Source organism: Chrysochloris asiatica, unplaced genomic scaffold (genome assembly GCF_000296735.1).
Source record: "Chrysochloris asiatica unplaced genomic scaffold, ChrAsi1.0 scaffold00010, whole genome shotgun sequence".
In the NCBI taxonomy this organism is placed as follows: domain Eukaryota; kingdom Metazoa; phylum Chordata; class Mammalia; order Afrosoricida; family Chrysochloridae; genus Chrysochloris; species Chrysochloris asiatica.
The window spans coordinates 37,662,360-37,685,412 of NW_006408528.1; the positions used below are offsets into that span (position 1 = coordinate 37,662,360).

Consider the following 23,053-nt stretch of genomic DNA (forward strand, 5'->3'; position numbering starts at 1 on the left):
CGGAGTCTGCTCTTTAGAAGCTCTCCACGTGATTTTTCTGCATCTGAAACTAGAGCAGCTCAGGAACAGGGCAGCTATGGGGGAAACTTACTCCCCAGGATAGACCAAACATGGAGAGGTGCAGGCCTGGGCAATATTTTGTCGTGGTATGGTGCTGTGGGTTAATATGCTGGACTGCAAGATTGGTTTGAATCGCAAGGTCGGTGGTTTAAACTTGCCAGCTGCTCCTTGGAAACCGCGATCAGTCAGAACAGACTCAACAGTGCTTAACAACAATAACATACATGAGGTTGCCATGAACCAGAGCCAGTTCAACAGTAACTACTACCACCAGCAACAATGATAAGTGTAGACTTCTGCTTAACACGACGCCCGGGGAGGCCGCTTGGCATATGAGAAAAAGAACAGGTGTGGGTTCAAAACCTGGTTTGTGGAGCTGTTTGGAAACTTTGGGCAAAGAGCTTAACTTGTCTGAGCCTAATTCTCCTCATATGGAAAATGAGGATATACTATCTACCTCAGAGTTCAGGTAAGGCTACAGTGAGGTAAGCATAGAAAGGTCTAGGTCCCAAGTCTCAGAAGTCCCTGGGTGATGCCAAAGGTTAATGTGCTCTGCTGCTTACTGAAAGTTTGGAGGCTCAAGACCAGTCAGAGGTGTCTCAGAAGAAAGGCCTGCGAGTTTACTTCCAAATAATCAGCCCCTGAAAACCCTCTGAGGCAGTTTTACCCTGACACACATACGTGGAGTCGTTATGAGTCAGTTTAAAAATGCCCATAGCCCAGAAAAACCTCTGTAACAGCCATGCAGTAACGCCTCAGAGGGCCCCAACTTTCTATCCTGCTTTACAAACTACCAAACTAAGAGAATCATTTTCAAAAAGAACAAAGGAGTGGTCCTGTGAGATAACTGAAGGGCTGAGATATCTGAACACTATCTGGAGGTATTGTCCTGACCACCCACATGCAGCAAAAATGAAACCAAATCCATTCCGACTCAGTGACCCCATAGGACAAAGTAGAACAGCCTATAGGATTTCCCAGGCTGTAATCTTTCTGGAAGCAGACTGCCATATCTTTGTCCCACAAAGTGGCTTGTGGGTTTGAACTGCTGACCAGATAACAGCTGAGCACTTAATCATGGCACCACCAGGGCTCCTTCACGTGTAGCACCTGGCACAAAATACCCACGGGAGCTCTGATCCCAATAGCTCTACTCCCATCTTGTGACTAACTTGGTAAAACCGTGACTAGTGACACAACTTTAAAGATGTACCCTCTCCACCTATCCCGGAGGGTCAGCAGAGATCTCAAAACACCAGATCTGTTGTTGTTGGGCAATCCTATAGGCCAGGGCAGAAATGCCCCATAATGGGCTTTGAAGGCTGGATTCTTCATTGAAGCAGATAGTCACATGTCGTTTCCATGGAGCAGCTAGTGGAATACCGATCTTTTGGTTAGCACTCAAGTGCTTTAATCACTGTGTTCTGGAGCAGGGATAAAACCACAAAACCAAACCCCCTGCCACTGACTCTATTCCAACTCATAGCAACCCTAAAGGGCAGAGGAGAACAGCTCCTTAGAAAATCCTTTACCTAAGAAGATAGTCAGTATTTACTGGAGCAGACGGCCTGATATTTCTCCCATGGAGTGAGTGAATGACTGGTGGGTCTGAAATGCTAATTTTGCAGCCCAGTTCTTAGCCCACTGTGCCATCAGGGCTCCCTGCAGCGGGGATAAGGGTGGTGAAAATTCAGTTCTTTATTAGTCAAACCAATCCTTCCCACTTCAACCCTACAGACACTGAAGAAGCCGTTCTTTATAACCACGGTGGCTGGGGTGTGAAGAACTGCTTAGACACCAGCAGGTTAAGGTATGGTGGTGGGGGTGGGGGTTATGTGCCGTGCAGTTGGTTTGAACTCATAGCGACACTGCATATGGTTTCTGAGGCTATTCTAACGGAAGCAGCAAGCCTCATCTTTCTCTCAAGGCACGGCTGGTAGTTTTGAACTGCTGACCTTGAGGTTAGCAGCCTGACTCGTAACCACTACACTACCAGAGCTCCTTAGGCTTAAGGTATAGGTGGAGAAAAGGACCAAATCGCCAAACAGAGGCAAGCAAGCAAACAAAACGGGAGAGGAAAAAGGCTGTGCCCTAGGCCTCCCTCAAGTGTGTTACTTCACAGCAGACTGAGACCAGTTGTTGTGAAATGGACTTCAATTCATGGTGACCGCACATGCGTCAGAGTAGAACTTGCTCCATAGAGCTTTCAATAGCTAGAATTTTGGAAGTAGACCAGCAGAACTTTGGGTGGACTCGAACTCCTAACCTTTCAGTTAGCAAGTTACCTGCTTATACCACCAAGGGACTCCTTAATCAGGAGACTCACTGCTATCGCGTCTATTCCTACTCTAGTGACCCCATAGGACAGAGGACATCTGTCCCATGCGGCTCCCAAGGCTGTAAATCTTTGTGGACGCAGATTGCCACAACTTTCTCTCACAGAACCTCTGGTGGATTTGAACTGCTGAACTTTTGGTTACCAGCCCAATGCTTAACACATGACACCACTAGGACTCATCAGGAGAAGGGAATACAAATGGAATTTAAAAAAATGTTCTAAGATAAAGTGCAAATCTGATACTACTCTCATTATATAAATTAAGATCCCACTGGAACATGTCAGTAACTTCATATCATTTAAGGAAAATACCAATAAAAGGACGTGGTGGTGGTTGTGCGCTGTGGAGTTGGTTCCGACTCATAGCAACCGTGGATAGGGTTTACAAGGCTGCAAGTCTTTACAGAGCCTCATCTTTCTCCTGAGGACTGACTGGTGGATCCGAACTGCTGAGCTTTTGGTTAGCAGCCCAGCTGGTAATCCATTACACTAAAAACCTGGGCAGAGCTAGCTTTCCATGATTGCCTTCTGAGCTGGGAGGCCTCTGAAGAGAGCACTGGGTGTGGGGCCAGGGGCTCATTGATCCCTTTCCATTCTGGCCCAGGACACAACACAACACAACACAACACAACACAAAGTGGTTACTAGGGGTGGGGTGGAGGTCAAATCAGATTAAAAAACAACAACACCTTTGTTACCAAAAAAGTTGAACAGAATAACTATGCTGCTTACTGCATGCTATCATGTTGGTTCTGACTCATATCGACCCTGTACAGGGTTTCCAAGGCTGTGAATCCTTATGGGAGCGGAAAGCCTCATCTTTTTCCTGCAGAGTGGTTTGAACTGCTGATCTTGTGGTTAGCAGCCCAATATATAACCCACTATACTACCAGGGCTCCAGCAATTCTACAACCAAGTCTAGATAATGTTGGATTTAGAAATGGACAGTGGCGAAGTTGTAATAACATAATGAAATGCCACTAGATTGTACACTTAAAAGTACATTAAAATGGCAAACATTTTATGTATATTTTACCACAATAAGATTTAAATAAAAATAAAAAAAACTTTGTCAACAAACTTAAACCTGGAATTGTTTTTAAAACCTCTCCCCTTTAAAAAAACCAACATAACAAAAACAAAACACCAGACTTACACATGACAAAAGGGCAGGGTGGCATCTTAGGTTGAGTCTTGTACCTAAGCTAGGGAACCCCCATGCCTTCCTGATTAATCTGTGTAGGGACACGTGGGTGCTGTCAGACTGCAGTATACATAGGAAGGACAGAGCATCTGCAGAGGTCCTCGTTTGGCTTAGAGCCAGCACGTCAGTGGTCTGAATTCTGAGTTCCTGTGAGCATAATAAACCATAAGAAACAGACGTACCTCTACTCTTAGGGTGGATAGGATAAATGATGAACAGAACCTCTATACTGTCTGTATTTGTTCAAAGGGGCAAGGACAAAGGTTTATTAGTGGTTACCAGGGTGGTATGGATACCTGAGGGCTCCCCAGAGAGGTAGGGCCCAGATGGAACCGGCTCTGAAATCCCAGGAAGGTGCACAGCCACATGTTCTCTCCAGGCCAAGGGAGCACCTCTCCATACTCAGCTTGCATTGCTAGCACCCGACACCAGAGCAGGAAATGGGGCCTCGGCAGGTGTGGGAGGCAATTAACCAACTTCTACTTAGGCAAACCCAGGTCAGGTATTCAGGTCAGATGCTTGCACGGGCTCTGTGTCTGCTGGAGCATGTGTCCAGCCTCTCGGGGTTCAAAAATAGAACAGGAAGTTCCAAACAAAAGCTCAGGAGAAGGGTGCAGGAGTGGAGGCCGAGAAGAGGTTCCACCGTGTGGGTAGAGTAGAAATGGAAACGTCTGTCTGCTCCAGGCACAGGAAGGCATCACAGACAGGTGATGAATGAAAGCCAGGTATCAAGTCACCTGCTGCACTTCCAGGTAACATCCAGATTTCAAGATGAGAAAGATTAGGAAGCTGACTCGTGTACCGTGATAGCTGGGGTGTCACAGACACTATCTACCGAAATGGAGGGATTTTTCTCCTTTTGTTCTCAGTAGTGAGAGGACAGACATGTGAAGAGACGCAGAGAAAGGAGAGACAGGATTGTGGGTAAAGAGAAGAGTTGTTATTTTGAGCTACTGGGTATACATAATCTCTTTCCTTCTTTCAGTAACAACATCTTGATTTATTTTGCGGAACCCTTCTCCCACTGTTAGTCTATGTGGTTCCCCATCTCTCAGAGTTTGGGAGGTACTCATTAAGTCTTCTTCAGGGCAAGAGTGCTGTTGTTGTTGTTGTGAAGTGCTATTGAGTCGGCTTCCAATGTAGCGACCCTGTTTCTGAGAGGCAGCTGGTGAGTTTGAACTGCTGACCCTGCAGCTCAACCTGACCTTACAGTCCAGTGCTTATCCTACAGCACCATACCAGGACACCTGGAGCATGGGTAGTTGATAAAAATCATTATCCTAGACATCTGTGGACCATCTGTCATGCTGTGGTGTGTTGCTGGAATGCTGGAAGCTATGCCATGGGTTTTTTCAATACTAGCAGGGTCACCCATGGTGGACAGGAGTTGGAATGACATCTGACTTTTTTTTTAAAGCTCACGCATAACCTTGCCTCTTGGTTCACTGGATTAGGGCCCCCAAGCCCACTGGTGTGCTGTTTTCAGTCCCTGCCTCCCAAGGCGGCCTTCCAGGCTTCTCTACCGGGGTACCCTCTTCCCTCCTCTGGAAACAATTGCAGACGATGAGGTTCAGGGGCCTTTTCAAAAAGGACTAACCCTAGGAATTATTAGGTTTGGGGCAAAAGGGATTCCTATTTAATTTGGGGATGTACCTAGAAGTCATGGTGGAGACATCAAGGCTTAGGATTTGGCAGCTCCATAGATAGGAGGCCAGATCAGAACCCACTGCAGGGAAAAAGCAAAGGGACATGCCTTTTGAAGTATATTTCTGCTTCTCAGCAAGCTATAGGGACAGAAAGAATCACTTTCCATAAAAGACTAGCTGAAAATGCATTTAAAGACCCCACTGGTAGAGAACAAGGAAAGGAGGCCTTCTCTTCAGCCATGCCTCAAACTCTGGATTCTTACAAAGCCCAAGGTGACTGTATAAGCCCTTAAATGTTTTTCTGACCCTCTGGGTACCAAAGCTGAATTACATCTTAAGCCAGAAGAAGATTGGTGGCATGGGCTGTTCTCCTGGAACTTCCTTTAAGCAGTCTGTATGCTACCGAGGAAGCCTGAAATCTTGATCTCAGGCCAGCCATAGGTGGCTCACTACCCTAGGCAGGTTGCCTCAGTGTGAGTATGTTCACCTGTGTGTGTGAATTCACTCATACCTGCAGTATCGATCTGTACAGACAAAGCTAACACTGACTCTTTCCTGGGTTACTAATCCAGGCAGTTTTTCTTTACCTCAAAGCAGTTGAACTCTGCTGGGCATCCGCTGGAAAATCCCAGGGCGCTCAAGCTGTCTGGCAGAGCCAAAGCAAATGCTGAGGAGCCTGAGAGCAGCCAAGCCTCCTCCACTCCGGCAAAGCCACTGGCTTTCCTTCCCTCCTATGGCTTTTTTGTTCTCCTCAGACCTTGGCTGATAAGAAATTTTCCTCAACTCTTCACACACACATTCCCTGTCCTTCCTTCGACCTCACATCAAACTTTACGGAGGAATCCCCTTCCTCCTACAACAATCCCAGTAGCAACAACCCCAACACCAAATGGGTGGGTGCAGGAAGACAGGACCAGAGCAGCAGCTGCAGGCTGGACATCAGGGAATAGCTGGTGGGCCCAGAGTTGACGCAGGGACAGAGGACATGCTTTAGGATCACAGGTGCCATTCAGGGTCTGAAAGTCATCCCAGATCTGTCTCCATTGCCGCCCACCTCAGCCTTTAGCTTCCCAAGAAGGAAGCATAAGAGACTTGACACATAAATAAAATGTGAGTGGTAGGATGTTGAACTGAGCTTCTGGAAGGATTCATGGATCATTCAGCACAGCTAGCTCTGAAGCAGCACATCATGAACAACTATTCTCTGAAGAAGCCGCTGACCTGGTCATGGTGGGCTGCCGGAGAGCAGTTACGTTTCCCCCTTTGCATCCTGCTTGGTCTTACATAACAGCCAGCACAGCTACTCCTGGAGCCTCCTCAAGTGGGGGAAGTGGTCCTGCCCAGGGCTGGGGGTGAGGGGGGTGACAGGGACAGGACATGCACGAACTGGCACTGACGTGGGTGTCATTCCTTTGTGACCTCATTTTGCAAAAATTGCAAACAGCCTAGACCAGAGGCAAACTTGGAAGAATTCCCAGGGGCTAGCGTGGCAGCGTCAGCTGAGCTTCTCTGCCAGTCTGACACAGCTTACCAGGTCTACTTTCCCTGTTTCAGTTCCTCATCTTGAGACAACATGGCTGGCTTCCGGTTTGCCTTAACTGTCCCTCGCAGACTCAATCAACTCTGACTATTGCATTTGTGTGTGTGTGTGCACGCTCAAGTGAAACTCATTTTTGAGAATCTGTTTACATTAGTGAGATTTGGATGAGAAGCACTGGACTGCTAACTGAAGTCAGTAGCTCAAACCCACCAGCTATTCTTGGAAACCCTATATAGGGTTGCAATGGGTTGGAACTGACTCGACAGCACACACTACCACCACCACTGAATCATCCAAACAAGACCAGCTGCCGTCAAGTTGATTCTGACTCACAGCAATCCATTAGTGTCAGAGTAGACTATAGGATTTTTTCTTCCCCAGGATCTGCCTAATTCAATACTTCATTTGATTTCTTTCTTGTGTGTTTTATTTTTGAAGCTTTTTTTTTTTTAGTGATTTGGGTGAATCCATAGGCAATGACTGATTGTTGGAGAGCACATCTCTAACAAATAACAGTTGTCATTCACAATTATGAATAAAATGTGGTGGGAAGTCGAATTGAATCACATCCAGCAGTTCTTAAAAATCCTACAAAAATTATGTCATAGATTCAATAGTTCTTGAATATTGTTGAGTACCGCTGAGTCAATTACAGCTCACAGTGACCCTATAGGACAGGTTAGAACTACCCAGTAGGGTCTCTAAAGCTGTAATCTTTATGGCAGCTGGTCACTAGATCTTTTCTCTGAAGAGCAGCTAGTGGGCTTGCATACCACCAGCCTTTTGGTTGGCAGCTAAGTACTTAATCATTGTGCCACCATGGCTCCTTGGATCTCGGATAGGTACTGCTCACAGGCAAACACCCCATGAAGGGAGAGAGGTTACAGAGAACCTAGGACCCAGCAGTCTACCCTTTTCTGGATGCTTAATGTGCATTTTTGGGAAAGTCCACATTTCAGGTTGGCACAAAGTGGGTCGGCATCACAACCCTGCCTGTTGCCTCTTCCCTTGTGAATGCTGTAGGGCCAGCAGGTCAAAACCCTTTTTGTTTTTGCTTGTGAATTCCGGCTCCACCCTCCAAGCTCCCATTTCATTATGCTGTTTAGCTGGACTGCCGAGGTCAGAGCCAATGGGCTCCCTAAGTGTCTGTGCAGCTGCTGGAAGGTCCTGCTGGCACTCGGCTTTGCTGCAAAGCGGGAAGGGATGGGAGAAGCGATGCTTGCTGAAAAAGTCAAAGTTTGGAACTGAGAGGCATTTAAAAATGTGGGGCTGAGTCTTCCTTTGATGGAAACATAATGTTTGGGTTTAAGGCCTCTTTTTAAGAAAATTATTGAATTTCTATTGTTGAGAATGTATGCAGCAAAACACATACCAATCAACACTCCACATGTACAACTGACACCGAACACATTCTTCAGGTTGTGCATCCACTCTGATTCTCTTTTCCCCTTGAACTGTTTCCCTCCATTAACATCAACTCCCAGTTCCCCTCCTATCTACTCTGTCCTTTTTCAAGAGGACCAAAAACCAGAGTGGACACGGTCCAGAATAGAGTTGAGGAGTGGAGGTAAAGGACAAGAGAGTTTACTGCTTGGTCACTGCACTGAGAAAAGCCACCGAAGAAGGACAGCTAGTGGAAACACTCAGCCCCTCCTCTGTCTGCACCCTCCACTCCCGAGCCAGTGGTGGCAAATTACAGGGCTGTTGTGAGAAGGTTGGTTTTAAGTGCCATGGAGGTGGTTCTGCCTCATAGCAATCCTGTATAGGATTTCCTAAGGAGTGGCTGGTGGGTTTGAACTGCCAACCTTGTGGTTCACAAGTCCAGTGCTTATTCTACAGAACCACACCAGGAGAATAACCCTCCAATAATTAGTGTTGCTGCAAACATTGCTCTATAAACCTTTACAACTGTCAGATCAAGTCTTCCCCACTTTTTCTTCAGACCCTCGACTGACGATGTTCCCACAGTGTATGGGTTGTGTGACGACAGCCTTCTTTGTATGGAATCTGCTCTTTGAGTGTGACGCACACACTTGTACCTGATTAACCGGAAACAGGGGCATTGTGGGCAACCTTAATGTCCACTTAGGATTAAAGTGCAGCACATCAAGTTAGTAGCGTTCATACAGTCATTCAAGCTCCTGTTGCTGTTCAGTACTATCAAGTCAGTTGCGACTCATAGCAACCCTGTATAGAGTTTCTGAGGAGCAGCTGGTGAGTTTGAACCGCCAACCTTGCAGTTAAACTGAGCTTGTGGTCCAGTGCTTATGCTACAGCACCACACCAGGACTCCTAGCCAACTAAGAAATATCTCAGGAGCACCAAGAAGCCTGTGAGAGTGGTGTGGGAGGAGTGCACTCAGTCCTCTGGAAGGATCACGTACATTCTTTTAGGATGCTTACTATATATCTCCCATGTCTCGAGTAATTCACATGCTGTCCCTTAGTCTGACCAACCCAAGACTGAGAGAGAGTCTGGGGCGATGGCTGATAGAGCCAGGTATGACCAAACGCAGTACAGTGGCTCTGTCACCTTCACCCCTGTGTTCTCAGTGTCAGGTTCCTGCCCTGTGTCCGATGTGCACTCCACCAACTGGAAAATGTGGGTGCAGAAGTGCAGCGGCCATCTCTGCAGGTGCATTCTGGGAATTTCCAGCCGGCCTGAAAAACTAGATGGCAATGAGTCCAGTCCTTAGGACAGGAGTGAGGGATGACTGCAGTCATGGGCTGCCTGCTGATCAGGATCACCTGAGAGGACACTGTGGTCCTCCAGGGGCATCCCAGGCCCCCTATCAGGCAGACAGGCAGATGGTGCAGATTTTAGTCTTCCAGCCAAGCTGGTAGACCATTATACCACACTGCCTCTCTTCTAATCATTTAACTACTAGCATTTTAAAAGCACTTGAAATCATCACAGCATGAGGTTCTTTTAAATAACACAGAATGAGTCTTACCCCCTAGTTAGGATCCTCCACAGAGAAACATCAAGACAAATTAAAAACTACAATCGGATCCACTTCTCTGTCCCACCCAGTCACATCATATGGAGGAAGACTGTCTTTTTCTTAATTTGATTATACTGGTAGACAAGTTGACCATAGCTGTTAAGATTAAAATATGCATCTCTATGACCCAGCTACTCCTGAAGGAACACTTCTGTCTACACAGGATGCTCAGTGCAGCACTGCTGGTAGTCAGAAAAAAGCCCAGGAAACCAACATGACCACTCTATGGAATGCTACTTATGAGTCAGACAGGCATATGTTGTTGTTGTTGTGTGCCGTGGAGCTGCTTCCGACTCATATTGACCCTGTACAGGGTTTCCGAGTCTGTAAATCTTTATGGGAGCAGAAAGCCTCATCTTTCTCCCATGGAACAGTTGGCAGTTTTGAACTGCTGAGCTTGAGATTAGCAGCCTGATTCATACCCACTACACTGCTACCAGAGCTCCTTAGATAGGCACATACAGGGTGTAAAGATCCCCAAGTTGGTTTACAGAAAACTGAGTTGCAGAAGTTACATATGACACCATGTTAAAACATACAACAATACTATACATTTTCTGTGAATACATATGTGTGGATTTTAGTGGATGAATTAAGTATGGACAGACACATCCCAAATCCAGGGAACATGATGCTTAGAACAGTATTAAAGGGAATTGTAACATACAAATGTATTACTGTTGTAATGTGAGAATTGTTTTAAAAAAACCCACAAGAAAATGAAAAAGTATGATTATACAGATTTATGTCTCACAGTAATTGTTCTTTGTCAATTTATTACCTTGTTGTGGTTGTTAGGTGCTGTTGAGTTGGTTCTGACTCCTAGCAATCCTGTATAGGGTTTCTGAGGAGCGGATGGTGAGCTGGAACCACCAACCTTGCAGTTTAAACCAACCTTGCAGTACAGTGCATTAACCCAGAGCATCACACCAGGACTCCATAAATGTATCCAGGACAAATAAATTTATTATCTAGTCAGGGAAAAATATTAAATTAAAAATTATTTCCTTAGATCCCAAGAAGGAATGCAGGCTGTGACAAGAGACTATATTTAATGCATTATAAATGCATGAAACTACCTCACTGAAGGGTTGGGATAGAAAAGTCAACTTTGCAAGTGAATGGAGTCTGTCAGGAATAATGCAAAAGGAACTGCATTGAACACTGGACTTCAGTGGATACAGCTGTTTCCCTACGGGGTTGTTGTTGTTAAATGCCACTGAGTCAGTTCCGACTCATAATGACCCTGTATAGGGTTTTTGAGGAGGGGCAGTCCAGTACTTATTATCCAACAGCACCACACCAGGACTCCCAAGGAGGGTTGTTGCTGTTGTTAAGTGTTGTTGAATTGGTTCTGACTCATAGTGACCCTGTACAGGGTTTCCGAGAAGCAGTTGGTGTATTTGGACCACTGACCTTGTGGTTAGCAGCCCAGTGCTTATCCTACAGCGCCACCCCAGGACTCCACCCCGGGGGCAAACAATTCTGATACTGCTATCCACACAGACTCCAAACCCCAAGCTCACTGCCACCTATTTGATTGCGACTCAGAGTGAGGACCCTGTATAGGGTTTCTGAGGCTGTAAATCTTTATGGGAACAAAAAGCCTCTTTTTTCTTCCTCAGCTTTAAACTGCCAAAACTTGAGGGTAGTAGTCCAGTGCTTAGACTGTAGTAGCACAAGGGCTCCTCAGACATGCAAACTAGAAAGGAATAATTGAGTAAATGGAAGGAGGCTGTTGGGAGGCAGGCTTCTTGTTGTTGGAGGGGGCATGACAGATACACAAGGGAGCAGGCTAGAATGCGAAACAGGAAAAGTGGGAAACATCAGTATGTACTCATGTTTAACGTAATAAAGATACAAATGGTTACATGTAGAAATACACTGGACTGTGAACCACTCCTTGGAAACCCTACACAGGGTCACTCTGAGTTAGAACCGACTTAATGGCACAACAACATACAGTCATGGACTAATAAACAATTTCTTGCACTGCAGTTGAGAGGGCCTAGAAGCACCAACACTCCAGATGCAGTGAGCACACCTCATCTCCAATAAAAGGAGCAGGACGGGAGCAGGGAATATGCAAGATGAGCCCCGAGTATCTCATTAGTACCAGAAGTAAGGAAAAGCTCAACACGAACAAACAAACATCGAACCTACACTGATGTGAGAGTATGTCAGAGACCCAGAAACCAACTGAAAGGGTGCCAGTGGGCAAAGCTGGAGCAATCTGAGCAGGAAAATAAAGTAGCATTGGATTGTAACCCAAATATAAAATATTCATGAGTCTATTCTGATACAAATGAATGGATGGGGAGAAGAGACAGATGTTTCTTGTAGGAGAATTCCAAATACATATATAAACATTCTGCCCTTGAGAAGGAGGACCCTAAGTGTGGGGGGAAAATACCTTTACAGTGGAGAAGCCTGACCTTCAGCCAGGTGATAAGTCATGCTGATTGTATGTATCTTTCATCTGATGTGATGAAAATGGCCCTTTATCTCTATCTCTGAGGTCTTCCTTCTAAAAAAACATGACCCCACTCTGTTGTTGTTGTTGTGTGCCGTGGAGTCGGTTCCCACTCATAGCGACCCTGTGCATGGTTTCCAAGGCTGTAAATCTTTACGAGAATGAGCAGAATGCCTCATCTTTCTCCCCCGGAACAGCTGGTAGTTTCGAACTGCTGAGCTTGCGGCTCACAGCCCGATTCGTAATCACTATGCTACCAGAGCTCCTTAACCCCACTCTAGTCATGAGAAAAACATTGAATTTCAACATAGGGGCATCCTTGAAAATATCTAGCCTGTACTCCTCAAAATTGCCAAGATCATCAAAAGCAGGGCAAGTCTGAGAAATGGTCACAGCTAAGAGGAGCCTTAGAAAGTATGACAACTAAATGTAATATGGTGTCTTGGTTAAGATTTTGGGTTAGAAAAAGGTATTGGGTAAAACTAAGCGAATATGAATAGACTATGGGCTTTAGTTAATCACCCACCTACCACTGCCACTGAGACAGAATCGACTTATATCCATTGACCCTGGATAGTTTTCGAGGCTGTCAATCTTCACGGGAGCAGAAAGCCTCATCTTTATCCTGCTAAGTGACTAGTGGGTTTGAACTGTTAACCATGTGGTTATCCAATAGCTCTACCAAGGTGGATCAATACTGATTCAATTATTATAACAAATGTACCAGCCCACTGTAGGATGCTAACAATAGGGGAAACTGGGTATATAGAAACTTTTAATTTTTCAATAAACGTAAACCCATCCTAAAAAGTTTACCAAAACCCCACAAGTGTTCCCTCAACTTCTACACTGTATCTTCACTCCTTCTAAACATAAACAAAAAAGCCAAAACCTAAGTTGTTGTTGTTGTTATGTGCCATCGAGTTGGTTCCGCCTCATAGCGACCCTATATAGGGTTTTCGAGGAGTGGCTGGTGAGCTTGAACTGCCGACCTTGCAGTCCAAACGGCTTTGCAGTCTGGTGCATTAACCCAGAGCGCCACACCAGGACTCCATAACCTAAGTACAGATGTCAAATTTGCAAGGATAGATTATGGGATTTGTTTCTGGAGAGAACTTTTAAGACTATGTGTGTGTCCCGTTGAGTCTGCTCCAACCATAATGACCCTATCTATACACAGTTTCCGAGTAGCGGCTGGTGAGCTTGAACCACTGACCTTGTGGTTCAAACAGACTTTGCAGTCCTGTGCCACACTGGTGACCAAATATTTGAGAACACAGCCAAAAGAATCTGTAGTTGGAGTTTGAAGTTTGGGGCTCAACATTATGGCCCTCACCACATCCAGTGATGTCTACTGAGGTCTGGCCAACCCAAGTGTCCATGTGCCCAGAGGTGGGTATTTGCAGGCCAACACCAAGCACAATGGAACTTATGTGGGTGGGGCTAGGGTCACCCTTCAGCCTTTAGGGTCACCTTTAGTCCCCTTGGTCTTTATGTGGGCAATGTCTGGGGAGAACTAGGGAAGAAGGCAGTCCTGGGGAGATGTCATCACTCTTCTGCTCAAAAGGTTTTCATCTCCTCTAACTTCCTGCATCATTACTCCCCTCCAGTGACACAGCGCTCCTCACTGTTCCTCAAGCCTGCCAAACATCTCCTGTCTTAGTGTCTTCACACCTGCTGTTTCTCTTCCCCTAGCAAACCCAGTGACGTGCCCCGCCCCTTCTGTAGGCTCTCTGCTCAGATGTCACTGCATCAGAGACTAATGTGGTGAAAATAGCAACCCCCGACATCATCACTCTCTTTCCCCTCACTGGCCTCATTTTTCTTTTTCAGCACTACTATATTGTATATTTAGTTGCTCATTATCTGCCGCCTCCAAATAGAAGGCGATTTCCATGAGAACAGGGACTTCACTGCTTTTGTTCACTGCATCACCAATCCCTAGAATAGAACCTAGTACTTAGCAGGCACTCAGGAATATCCATTCAATGAGTAAGTGAATGAATGGGAGTTTTGTTTTGTTTTTTACTTTGCCTTATGGTGAATAGTGTTTGCCGATCAACAGTAATAGCTACACTCATATTTGTTAGTCCATTCTACTCTTTAAAGCGCAAAACTTACCTTCTTCACAAATTCTTATATATCTTGGTACAAAAGTATGAAGGGATTTTAAAAATTCATGAAAAAATTTGATCACATTTTAATTCCTTTTTCCATGAACTTTTTGAAGCCCCCTCATATTTGCATGCATAGTACATTATTCATTCAGAAAATATTTATTGAATGGGTTTTACAAGTCAAAGCACTACAGTGGGCACCAGGAGTATAAAGGTGAATAACACCCACTTTCTGACTTCCAGAAGCTCAGAGTCATCTGTCCAGCCACCAACCCATCAACCAGTCCACCTGTCTGTCTATCCATCCTTTCATCCAATCCTTCTGAGAGCCCCAGCAAAGTGCCAGACACTGTTTAAGACAGTATTGGATGTATGGTCTTGTCTTCCTCTCTGAATTGTGAACCTTCCCGATGGTGGAAAAGTTCATAATTTAGTTGTAGGACTCACCAGCTGCTTCTTGGAAACCCTATACAGGGTCACTATGAGTTGGAACGGACTCCAGGGCACTTCACAACAACAACAACCCCCACTAACGAATTTTTATGACCCTGGCAAATCACTGAACTCTGAGTGTTAGTTCCTTCATCTGTGAAAAAAAAGGTTGGATATCCCTGGCCAGCCTGCCTCATAGCACTGCTGGGAGCATCAAATGAGCTGATCCAAAAATAAATGTGATTTCTACACCATGAAGCACTCAGCACATGTAAGAGCTTCTCAGCCAGGGCACGCTAAACCAAAACCAAAAACCCAAACGCTTGCTTTCTCAGATTGCTTCTCAGTCAGCCCCAGAGCCCGGGTGCTGCTGGTGGACCGCTCTGCCATTACTCCAAAATTCCAGAGTTGGACAAAAAATCAGGATAGACAGCCCAATTCCTGTCAATGTAATCCTTTACAGATTAAGTAGACCACCAATAATCTTTGGTTCACATTTGATTCAAGCATGTACCAGCTCTTCCAGAATCTTCTCTGCCCCCTCCCCCTGGCTGGGAATCTGTTGCCTATTGTGTGCTGTTGAGACTCCTTTTATCTACCATTAAAAAGTCTTGGCTAGTGCTGGCTTTGGAGTTTGTCTTTTTAGTAAGACGGCGGGGCTTGGCAGTAAATAACAGCAGTCTCAGAATATTGGCATTATGAACATTATTGGCCTCTCCAAAAAAGGAAGGATTTTCAGTCTTTTGAATGAGTCAAATTGATTAAGTAATGAGAGAGAGAGAGTGAGAAAGAGACAGAGAGAGAGCGAGAGAGATTTATACAAACAAGAGGGTGATGAAGTAGTTACAGAGTGAAGATCCTTTCTTGTGCCATGACTGGGTTTCTTGGGTCTTCTAGTCTCTGTATTTATGTACTTTCTTCCTGATGTAGTGCATGACATTGTAATATTACCTTGGAAAGGTGACTGTCATATGAGTTGGCAAATTCATTCTATGAATCAAAGATTTATCCCTTCTTCATGCGTTCTCACCTGGGCTAAACCTGTTTCAAATTAAGCACCTCAGCCTCTTTCCTACCATGATCCCCATGTCCTGGTCTACAATAAAATATCTGAAAGAATTATGACAATATTTGCTGGCTACCTTTTATAAAGCACTTGCTATAAGTCAGTAACAAGGCTCACCCATTGCATCAACATTGCCAGCTGAGGGCAGCCTGGGGAATGCCTCGTTTGGGATGTTCTCCCTTTATTTTAGGGTCCAGAACTGTCCATCAGTTTGTGCTCATGGAAGCTCCCTATCTTTTCTCTTGTATTCTTGCATTTTCTTATGGAAAAATTTAAATATAAACAAAAGGAGAGAATAGTACAACTCATGTACGTGTACCCATCACCCACTTTCAACAATTAATATTTTGCCAATCTTGCTTCATGTATTCCCCCTCCCCCAGGCCTCATCTCATTTCTATTCTTTAAGGAGCACTTGGTTGTGCAAATGGACAAGCACTTGGCTGTTAACGGAAAGGTTGAGGGTTTGAACCCACCCAGAAACTTCAAGGAAGATGAACCCAATGATCTGCTTCTGTAAATGTTACAGCCAAGAAAACCCTACGGGGCGGCTCCACTGTGTCAAATGGAGTTGCTATTAGTCAAAAATGGTTCAACGGGCCCTAAGAACAATTGTACTTTATAGGGAATATGGTAAGGTAAGCAACAGACATTTTACTATTTCAATATCACCTCACAGGTATTTTTTCATCTTTTCTTTCATGTTGTTTAATGATATAGTTACTCTGGGGACCCAGTGAGATTTTTTTGCTGGGTATTTTGCTATGAGTAGGTGGTGGTGTGGTCTACACAGGAATATAATAATTTTGCATTGCTCCTAAAATTGAGCCTAAGCTAACAGTTCATTTATTTATTTTCTTATTGTTTTGTGGTAAGAATTTCACACTGTTATTATTATTTAATGAAACATTAAATAGGAACTACATTTATGTACTAACTGGGGCTGCAGACAGATGGTTAAGCTCAGACGGTCTTCGTGGGTTCTAAGAAGGATGGTAGTTGGCAGGGACTCTGGATCCCTGGTCAGGGAACGTGACCCCAAAGGAAACATCCCACCCTCTTCTGTGGAGGTCCCCAGGACTGTGTGACGAGCCTTCAGCAGTGAGTGGTGATAGAGCTGTCCATACTAAAGTCAAAGTTTGGAAGCTCAGAACGCGGAGAAGAAGGAAGCTGAGAACGTGGATTGTGTGCACGCATTGCTAATTAATTATTTATATGAACTGCTTAACATATGTGCTTAATTACCTTGCAGCACAATCCTAAACAGGTCTGTCATTAAAATCCCATTGGATTCTGGAGATTTAAACTCTTCATGGGTTTTCCTGGCCTTCCTTTGCAGTCAGCAAGGTTGTCTGCTCATAACTTAAACATCAATGGATCTTGTTCCTGGGTAGCTTTTTGGTCTCAGGAGACCGGGCATCGGCAGCTTTGTGGAACCCCTTCAGGCTGTGATGCGGGGCTTGGGAGGCTTGTGACTAAAGATGATTCTCACAGCTCTGATCATGTCAAAAGTTTGACAAAAACTCCTTCTTAAACTGCTGGGGTATTTTGGAACTGTAAGCCAGGTTTATGGGTTTGTGTAATTTCTGTTTACCTTAAAGAAGTGGTTCTATGGGAAGCATCAACCATTCAGTACAGAATTCCTACCCTTCATGTGGAGACCTCATGTGCAGCCACCATTCACTTGTCAAGCGAAGCTTGTGTATTGCTATGATGCTTTCGGACTAAGGCAGAGTAGGAAGAAAGGCCTGGCAATACTTAAAAAAACTCAGTCAATAAAAACCTTATGATTCAAAATGGTTGGATCCACAACTGATCATGGGAACAGCACAGGATCAGGCAGCATTTTGTCCCATTGTGCATGAAGTTGCTCTAAATTGGGGCAACTCAACAACAGATAACATCCATGTAGCCATTTCAACTGTATGGAGCCCTATTTCTAGCCAAAAGGTCTGTAGTTCAAACCCACCAGTGGCCTTCTGAAACCCTACACAGTTGGAACTGACTCCAGGGCACTTATAGATCTTGTATAAGTAATGTAACCCAGCCTATTTTCCAGCTTTGACAAAGGTAAGATGAAGGAGGAAGTACTTGGAAAGGTAATATTTGGGCAGGTAGAGAGCAAAGGATGATGAGTCTGCGGTTCTCCACATACAGGACAGCATAAGCAAAGGCACTGAGGGAGTTCAACTCATCCTGGGGCGAGGATACTGGTCCAAGCAAGGAGAAAGGTCTCCTTTGGATGCAGTAGGAGATAAGGGGGCAGGTAGAAATGTGGGGCTAGATTAACATCTTTGAATTGCAGGAGTTGGGATTTTTCTCATGCATAATAGGCCCCCCAGGATAAGGACCAGAAAACAGCAGGTTTTAGGAAGACAAGTCTGACAGGCAGCTACAGAATGGACCTGCACTGGTCTCAGTAAGACCAGTGAGTTGGCTATTGTAGTAACGGTGTTTAGTTTTCCTTTAGGAAAGTAATACTTGTGTATTAAAACCAAAAAAAGAACCTTGAGATAGGGAGGAACGTTAAGAGTTAAAGCAACAGAGGTAAATGCTGTTAAGTGCATTGTAACGCATCATTGTAATGAAGCAAAGTATATGATTTGCTGAATCAACTAAAATTGATGATGTGTTCTGTAAACCTTCACTTAATTCACAATTAAAAAGCTTTTTTTTCTAAAAAAAAAAAAAAGAATTTGAAATGAAACTATCCCTTAAAATCTTTAAACAAGTAAACAATAAACAGTCTATGAAAGAAACAAAACAAAACAACAGATAACAATTGTTCTGGGGAACTTGAAACATTCATGCCCAGGTCCCTCCCAAGATGATTTAAATCTGAGACCCGGCGTTCCCTGGGTGAGACCCACTGCTCTAAAGCAAAGGCCCCTGGTATACACTGAGGTGAGTTTTTCCCTCTTTCTTGTAGGCGGCTGTGAGTTGCTGTTGCATTGATTCTGACTCAGGATGACCCCTGTGTGCCGAGTACAACTGCTTCACAGGGTTTTCAAGATGGTGACCTTTTGGAAATACATCTCCAGGCCTGTCTTCTTCCAAGGTATCTGTGGGTGGGTTCGAACTGCCAACCTTTTAGCTCGTAATCAAGCACTTAGCTGTCTGTTCCATCCAGGGATTTTCTCTGCAAAGTATATCTTTTCCCTCAAGGCTAGAAGATACATGTGCTTTTTTAGTTTGTGTATTCAGGTCATGTTAGCCTCATAAAACAAAGGGAAGAAATTTTTCATCTTATCTTATGGTCTGAAGTAATTTGAATAACAAAGGATATACGTGTTTTTTTGAAGGCAAAAGCACAGCAAAACTGGTATTCGGTTTTAAGACCATGAAGGTCTTTAAGAAATGGTATCTCTTTAATAAATGTTCTAATGTATTCATATGGCAACTGGTCTGTTCGGTGCTCTATCTCTTTGAGGTCAACTCTGATCATTTATATTTTGCTAGGATAGTCTCCTTTTCCTCCAGGGTTTCAAATGTATTGCTGGAGAGTTTCACAAGTAATACTTTGACAATTCTTTCATTCTTTTCCCAAATGGTGACAACATCTTCCTTCTCATTTCAATGTTGTAGACCAGAGCATTTAAAAATGTCATAATTTTGTAACTCATCATCATCATCATCATTATACCAAAACTAAACCCATTTCTGCCAAGTTGATTCCCACTCCTAACGACCTTATAGGACAGGGCAGAACTGTTCCATAGGGTTTCCAAAGCTGCCATCTTTATGGGAGTGGATGGCCTCATCTTTCTCCCGAGGAGTAGCTGCAACCTTTGAACCACTGACCTTCTGGTTAGTAGCCAAGCACTTTAAACCAGGATGTGGTATAATAATAATATTAAGGTCAATGTTAAGTGCTGTTGAGTCGGTTTTGATTCATAGTGACTCTGTATAGGGTTTCTGAGGAGCAGCTGGCAGATTTGAACCACTGACCTTGAGGTTGGCTGTCCAGTGCTTATCCTATAGCGCCACATCAGGAATCCTAATAGTTGCTAATCCCTATCTTTACTGACCATGTTCCAGGTGAGGTTCAAACTGCTTTCCTTGTACTAACTCATTTAATCTTCACAGTCCAATGAGATAGGTGTTATCTGCATGTTCCAGATGAATCCCTCACCTTGGATGCACAAAGAAGGTAGGCAAACTTGTCCCTGGATCACACAGACGGTAACATATGGCTTCATATGCTGCCTATGTATAGGCAAATGTGTGTGTGAGTGAGTTTAGACATAGCCTACTATTTGATTTAAACAGTAAAGATGTCACTTTAATGACTGCAGTGTGCCTGACCCAGGCCATGGTCTTTTCAAATCGCTTCATATGCACAAAAAAGCTGAACAATGAAAAAGGAAGACAGAAGAAGAATTGATGCATTCAAACTGTGGTGTTGGCAAAGAATAGTGAATTACTGTGGATTGCCAGAAAAATGAACAGTCTTAGAAGAAATGCAAACAGAATGTTCCTTAGAACTGAGGATGACTGGACATGAGCTTGCATACTTGAACATAACATCAGGAGAGACCAATCAATAGAAAAGGGCATTTTGGTTGGCAAAAAGGGCCAGCAAAAACCAGGGGAACCTCGAGGAGATGGACTGACACAGTGGCAGCAATGGTGGACTCAAACCCACCACCAATCATGAAGATGCCATAGGACCAGGACACATTTTCCTCTGTCATATATAAGATCACTCTAGGCTGGGGCAGACACCATCACCACCACCAATGACCACTTGACTGTATTATTCCTGGGTTGGGAATTGGGGGCATGGAAACAGAATATAAACAGTGTTGGGACAGCAGGTTCCTGCTCAAGGCTCCTAACTGGCAGTGTGGTTTTTTTAAGAGCTCGGTGGCTGGGAGATGACAAGACTTTACTGGCAAAGAGTGGCCTCCAGACTCAGGGCTTTGAGCACTGAGGATTAGACAGACTTCCATTCTTTGGAACCTTTTTGGCGATCCAGTCCAAGGCCACCTAATTGCTGTAAGTGTGCACCTGGACAATGAAAGAAGTCTGTATCAACATCACAAAGTGAGCATGGGACGAAAAATGAACTGTGACAAGCTAACAGAGAGAGGGCAGGCTTATTATGCTCTGCTCATAGCAACAAAACACAGCGCAACCTTCATATCCAAAGGTATGTTTAAACGATCTTCAAGGACTAGCTCTTTATTGCTTCCAGAATAAAATCTGAACTCTTTAGTTTGATTTGCTAAGCCTATTATCTAGGGCTCCCCTCGGGTACTGCAGCATCAGTGTAACTGAACTCCTAACTCTATTTGCTCTTGTATCTGCCTCTGTGCCTTTGCCCATGCTGTTCCCATCACCATGAATGCCCTTTCTCCATCTCTGGATACCCAAATTTGATGGATATTTGAATATCTAGCATAAATATCATGATGTTGTTTTCGATTCTCTCCTGTTGTTGTTGTTAAGTGCCGTTGAGCGACCATGTATAGCGTTTCCAAGGAGTGACCGTAAAGTTTGAATCCCTGACCTTTTGGTTCAAACCCACTTTGTGGTCCTGCATGTATCCTACAGTGCCACACCAGGACTCCTGATTCTCTCCTATACCTAATAAGCACTGACATATGGCTTACCATGTGTTCCAGCACTTTATGTATGTTAACTCATTTATCTTGACAACAACCCTATAAATTATTCTATTTTATACTGAGGGAAATGGGGGCTCAGTAATGTGTCCAAGGCCACAAAGTTAATAAGTAGCAGAGCTGGGATTTGAACATAATCTGGCTCTGTGCTCTTAACTCCTCTCTGCAGTATGCATGCTTCTCACAAGGTATGCATTGTAGGGACTGAAGGCATCGGGCTTACTGAACCTACAGGACAATAAGCTCCTTCAGGAGAGATTAAGGGTCTGGCTCACCTTTGTGTTCATTCAGAGATATGCCATTCTGATTTGCTGGGTGGACCAGAGCTGGTATTGTCATTTGGTACCTTTAATCAGTGACCTCGTATAAAAAGAGTCTCTGGGAGTTGTAAATGTATTTGGCTGCTAATGCAAGGTTAGAGGTTATAGTTCCCTGAGGTGCCTCAGAAAGACCTGGTGATTAACTGTTAAGAAATCAGCCCCAGGAAACCCTATGGAGCACAATTTCCCCTGGCGCACAAGGGTCACCAGGAGTTGGAGCCAACGTGACAGCAGCTGTGTGTGTATGTGTGTGTGAAAATAATACAATACTAGGTGGATGGCTTGGGAAGAGGAAGGGTGAGGCAGCTCACTGCTGCCCAGATGTTTACAATGTGGGTACGGGGACTGACTTTTGATGAATGATACACTGGAAAATCACTACTGAATGGTATTAGCAATAGTTGTAGTTAAGTGTAGTTGAGTCAGTTCCAACTCATAGCGATCCTATATAGAGTTTCTGAGGAGCGGCTGGTGAGTTTGAACCGGTAATTTTGTGGTTCAAATCGACCTTACGGCCCAGTGCTTGTCCTACAGCACCACACCAGGTCTAGTCAAATGCAAATCCATAGTACACGAGGCACACATGGGAAATGCTGGCCTTTGGGTAACTGAGACCGTTACTTAAATGTCTGCGATATAAGTGTTGTCTCAGGCCAGAGGCTGAGCCTGTTCAAACCACAGAACCTCAGGTTCCATCCTCACCCTACTGAAACAGAATCTACCCTAACAAGATTCTCAGGAGATTCCCATGCACAGTAAAGCTTGAAAAGCATTCTCATAAGGTCAGAAATTCATGCCTACCCCCTAGAATGCAACTTGATTGATCTGGGACAAGACTAGAACATCTGCACTATTTTGGGGGTACTTATTGTGGTAACAAAACATTTGCCAGTTTGACAATTTTTATAGTGTTTCAGTCAGTAACAGTAATTACACTCATTATGGTGTACAACTGTTTGTTGTTCATATTTGCTGTCAACTGGATTCCAACTCATAGCGACCCTGTAGGAATGAGCAGCAATTCTCCACAGGGCTCCCTAGGCTGTAGTCTGTACAGGGACAGACTCTCTTACATCTTTTTCCCACTGAACGGCTCAGCTGAGGGTTCAAACTATCAACCTTTTGGTTAGCAGCTGGACACAACCACAGGGCACCTTGTTTTTTGCAACCATTACCCCTTTCTTTTTCTAACATCTACACTTTTTAGAACCTCTTCAGGTAAAAAA

The 23,053-nt window shown here is 44.4% G+C and overlaps 1 protein-coding gene across 1 annotated transcript in view; it reads right to left on the minus strand.

Annotated features, from left to right (window-relative positions):
- ATXN7L1 (ataxin 7-like 1) overlaps positions 1–23,053 on the minus strand; it is a 302,423-nt gene that overhangs the window by 117,337 nt on the left and 162,033 nt on the right. The window lies entirely within an intron of this gene.